The sequence below is a fragment of the Orycteropus afer genome, unplaced genomic scaffold (genome assembly GCF_000298275.1).
Source record: "Orycteropus afer afer isolate SDZICR_OR568_19922 unplaced genomic scaffold, OryAfe1.0 scaffold01013, whole genome shotgun sequence".
Taxonomy (NCBI): domain Eukaryota; kingdom Metazoa; phylum Chordata; class Mammalia; order Tubulidentata; family Orycteropodidae; genus Orycteropus; species Orycteropus afer.
In genome coordinates, this window is record NW_006922600.1 from 269810 (window position 1) to 275452 (window position 5643).

A 5643-nucleotide genomic window follows, 5' to 3' on the forward strand; every position below is an offset into this window, starting at 1 on the left:
CAAATGGCATACTGCATTGGGCAGATCTGCTACAGAAGACTTCTTGAATGTGTTAAAGAGCAAAGTGTCACTTGGAGGATGAAGGTGTGCCTGACCCAAGTCCTGGTATTGTCAATTGCCTCCTAATGCATGCAAAAGCTGGGCAACTATTAAGGGAGACAGAAAAATAATTGATGCATTTGAATTATGGTGTTGGTGAAATACTGAGTACACCACGGACTGGCAGAAGAACAAAGAAATCTGCCTTGGAACAAGAATAGCCAGAATGTTCCTTTGAAACGAGGATGGTGAGACCTCATGTCACATAGTCTGGACCTGTCACTGGAGAGGGACATCATCCTTGGTAAAGTAGAGGTCTGGGGGAAAAGAGGAAGACCCCCAATGAGACGGATTGACACTGGCTGTAACAAGGGGCTTCAACATAGCAACGAATGTGAGGATGGTGCAGGACTGGGCAGTGTTTTGTTCTGTTGCACGTGGGGTTTATCTGAGTTTAGAACTGGCTGGATGGCACATAACAACAACCACATGAGCGGGAAACCGTGGCCTTACTATGAGTTTTCTACACGTTAACTTCTATACCTCACAAAGCGAGAAAGTCGCCTAGCTAATTAAAGACAATGAAAGGGGCAGAGATCTATAGAATGAGAGGATCCTTTTGTGGCCACTAGAGAATGCCAGGCATTGCTCTGAAAGGGTCCCCAACAATCTGTTGTGCCCCTTTCAAGTCTTTACCATGTTTTCTGGGTATGGTCATATTAAGTGATATAACATTATTGTAAGAGAACAACTCACCTAGAAGGTCCTCCCTGCCTTCCTCAATGTTTAAAATCAACTCTTGGAAAAGGGATGATCAGAATCTATCGAGGAACAACAGCATCATCTCTTACATTAGATTTCTCACTGGGCCTCAGGATTAGCATCTCCTCTCTCTTTCACCTGAAAGTGATCCTCAGGGCAGAGCCCTTAGACACACCTCACTTGCTGTCTGCCTCACAATGTTATGAATGAGTAGTAAACAATATATGAGAAGCAAGAGATAGAGATGGCGCTGATGAAATAGCCAAAGCTGGATAATGTATTGGAATCAGAGGAACTAGGAATTATACAATAAGTAAATGGGTTTCCCAGTGTAGAAGGAGAACATAGAGTGTGCCGATGGTCTGTTTTCAAATACTTCTCAGGGCCCCCAGGAATCTATGGGGATTTGTAAAGGCAGTATGCCCAAGGGGTCTAGGTCTCTTTCAGGTGGACTCCACCGCAGGTTCTGTAGTTCACAAAGCTCATACAACTTGGGAGATCCTCTTCTAAAATCATACCAAGTCATGCATGGAAGTTAATATTTATTTAGGAAGAGAAGAAAAATCATAACCAGACTTTAAAAGATGGCAACTGCAACCATCAGAAATTCCAAACACACATAACGCACACACATTCAATTTATAAGCAACCACTTATAGGTAGCAGCACCATCTGAAATATAATGGAGTGAAAGTCCAAGGTGAAAGAAAAAAAAAACTAGTTGCAGTGGAGTCAATTGTGACTCTTGTTGTTGTTAGATGCTGTTGAGTTGTTTCCGACTCATAGCAACCCCGTGCAGAGCAGAATGAAACACCACCTGATCCCATGCCAGCTCCATGATCCCTGCTATACTTGAGCCCATCATTGCAGCCACTGTATCAATCCATCTCCTTGAAGGCCTTCCCCTCTTTTGTCGACCCTCCACCTTACCAAGCATGACATACTTCTCCTGGATGTCTTCTGATAACATGACCAAAGTAGGTGAGACAAAGTCTTGCCATTCTCGCTTCTGCTGTGACTCTTGGTGACCATGTATTTTGGAGTAGAACAGCACTGTGATTTTTTGGAATCACCTCTGGGTGGATTTGAACCACCGAACTGTTTGTTCCACCCAGGGACTCCTAGATACAAGATACTATGTTCTTACTGTGAATTAAAACAACTAAGTTTTCCAAATTTTATAAGAAGACCTGGCTGTATGAATATATCACAAGAGCCTATGAGTGACAGTTGACACACTCTAAGAGGTAAAAAAAAAAAAAAAAAAAGCAGTCAGATTTATGTTAGGTCATTAGCATTTATTTTAGGAATTTTATGTGACTATAACATTTATTCCTTTAAATAAATTTTTATTTTAAGTTAGGAGAAGCAGTTCATTGGTTTCAAATCATATCTTTTCATTCTATATATTTAAGCATATTTGGAAAATAGCAATATTTAGCTGAATGGAGGATTTTGCTGTAACCCATTTCCCAATTCCCAGTTCTTGATCCATTGACTCTTTCCTGCAGTCTGGAATAACCTACCAGCCTGAATTTATACTGTTGGAACCTATTGGAGCTACCCTATGAATAAGCGCTATGATAAAGTTTGCTTGGTTCAAGACAAATGACTACATTTTTAGAGTTACAGGATTCAGGACAAAGTGATTGCCTGCACTCAGGTTTAGAGTAACAAGGCCTTGAATACAGTGACTATAAGTGCCTACCAGATGGGGATAGACTGCCACATTAAAATGATCCATTCATTGTCAATTTATGATCAAAAGATACCCTGTGTTAACAGAAACTGTTTCAGTTACCTAGTGCTGCTCTGACAGGAATATATAGCACAAATGGTATGGCCTTAACAAACAAGAGTTTATTCTTACAATTTGGAAGCTTTAACTTCAAGTTCAAAAAGCCAGGCTCTAGGGGCTGGGTGAAAGCCCCTCGACCTTGGGCTTCTCCTCTGCCTCTTGCTCCCAGCCCACTAATGCTAGAGGTATCTCTTCACTAGGCAGCTACTGGCTGCTGAGGCTAACAAGCCCAAGGTCAACAAATAAAATGGCCTAGTCCTGATGTTACCACACCACACAGCAGGCCATTAATTCAAGTCCACTGAAAGTCCCATGGTTGACAGAGCATGGCAGGCTGCTGAGCAATGACACGGCTACATGCAGGGTTCAAGCTTGCCATAAGCTAGAGACCATTCCCAAAGTTGTTTCTTATAATTGGGAAGCAGACCACATCCCAAAGGCAGCTACTCAGCTGCTCACAGTAGATTCCACCATGGAGTTGATTACCAATCTCATCACAGGGAATACTACATCCAGTTTCCCAGCCACTCAACCAGGCCCAGCCAAGGTGACACACAAACTTAACCACTACAGAAACTATTCAGACATTTAAGATTGTTGTTGCTGTTATGTGCCGTCGAGTCGGACCCGACTCATAGCAACACCTCCTTGGGTTTCTGAGGCAGTATCACTATGTAAGTTGATTGCCCAACCTTCCTTAAGATGAGATACTCTCATAAACGCCATTTCAGAGAGTCGTACAGTGAACAGGCTTGCTCTAGGCCACCTAAATGTTTTTTTGCTCACTGACATTTCATTCACCCACATTTGGACTTCATGCAGATAATCCATCTACTTCATATTGTGTCAATAGTTTTTTGACCTGGTACTTCCCAACTCCACTAAAGTCTTCTAGCTAGTTTGCTTTTGATAGAGGTGAACATGAAATTTGAAAAGAGAGGCATTAGAATTCCTCTGTGAAGATTTAGCCATTTTGACTGTAACAAGAAACAAAAACTAATGAAGAGATCCAGGAAGGGGAAAGCCAAAATCCTAACTTGGTGCTTCTCACTCATTTTCTACTACAGAGACAGAATGAGTTGGAGGTTCTTTTTTGAGTCCTTGAGATCCAATTAGGAAAGACATCTAAGATGGTGACCTGGAGAATAATTTTTTAAAAGTGAAATATAACAATGTGGCAGAGTTTGAGGCGGTCGCCCTGGACTGAACCAACCAGGAGCTAGTAGAATCATTGTGAAAAGAAAGGGAACCAAGAGCCATCTTCTAGCTGTTTTCAAAGGCCAAGAAACAGTCCAGGGGGTTGAAACAAATTTTTGAGTTCAAAAGGGTAGTGCATTGAAACATACCACGAGGATAAAAATCAATTAGATTGTTTGTTAAAATATTTACAAAAATCTACAAATAAATACATGAGAGAAGGCAGGCTCTGATAAAAGATGACAGAATAAATTTTGTTCATGAAGGCCTTCTGCAAGAAGTAATCATTTTCTTTTTCTGCAGTTAATGGATTAAATTATAAGGTAGTGGAAGCAAAGGAACTGAAGGAGCTACCTATAAATTACCGGAAAGAACTATTTGATTAAAAAAGTCTTAGAATAGAGGAGACAGAGATCATCAATGATTAAATCTAAATCTCTTCCTGTGCCTACACCTCAGCAGGGAGCCTTCACATTTGTGTATTTATTAAGGAAGCCTGTCTGCATGAAATGTGTGATGGTTCTCTCTGGTATCACAATATTTTTGGAAGTGTGAGACATTGGAAAATGTGCTTAATTTGTTTTTGTATCAATCTCCAGCATTCATGGTTGTCACATTCAACATATTTTCTTCATCCCAGAAATAATCACAACTGATTTTGTTAAAAGATTGCAAACAAGTCTACTTCCATTTAGTTTTTTGAATATGTAATTCTTCAAACATTTAAAGGAACATATTTTATAACATTTAATTTGACTGTACTTGATATTTTAGTATAAGACACACATTATTTATTTTTTTTTATAAAAATGTAAGTAACACAACATTTGACAATTCAATCTTTTACACTTATACGATTCAATGAAACCAATTACATCATCCAAGGTACAACAATTGGTCTCTATTCACTTGGAGCAGCAGAGGAAGGAGAAGCAAGAATAAGAGGAAGATATGGAATGTGTGGCTAAATGCCTCCTTTGCCCTAAGACCAGAACTGGATGGTGCCCAGCTACCATTACTGAACATTTTGATCAAAGATTCCATAGAAGAATCCTGATCAAAAGAGGGAAATGCAGAAAAGAATTTGAAATTCTCATGGACTCCAGACTTTCTGGAGCCATGGAGGCTGGATGAACCCCTTAAACTATTGCCCTGAGATTATATCTTTAACTTTAACCAAAAATAACCCCTAAAGTCTTCTTAAAACCAAACAATAGTTTGACTTAAGTAGTAAAGAATGTCTGCCTAGGACATCCTGCTCTTTTCAATACTATCTATATAGGATAAAACTGACAACAACAGCTCTAAAGATTATATAAGAAACTCAGAAGGCACTGAGTTTATGTCAATGCAGGAGCAACAATGTGGAAAAGGAGGGTGAGAATGTTTGCACAATCAGAGAATGTAATCAACTTCACTGAATTGCATATGTAGAAAATGTTGAATTGGTATATGTTTTGCTATGTATATTCTCAACAACAACAAAATACATCTTAAAAAAAAAAAAAAAAGCACCTATGCAGTCTCCTCTATTTTACTGATACACTTTGCCACTGATGACCAGAATGGATAATTTTGAAATTTAAGCAGACTCTCATTCTTCTTTCAATTGAATATGCTTTTCCTGTAGAAAATTAATGCATGTAGGTGTTTCCTCTTCTTCCCCATCATCCATTTGAATAGTATCCATAGGATTGACAGCCTCTGAGTCAACAGAAGATGCACTTTCTTCAGTAGATTCTCAAAATCGGCATTTGATGTTTTCCCGTTTTCATTTGCAAGACGGAGCAAATAACAGGCTGAGGTTATAGATGCTGGAGGATGTTGCTGCATTTTCCATGCTCAGC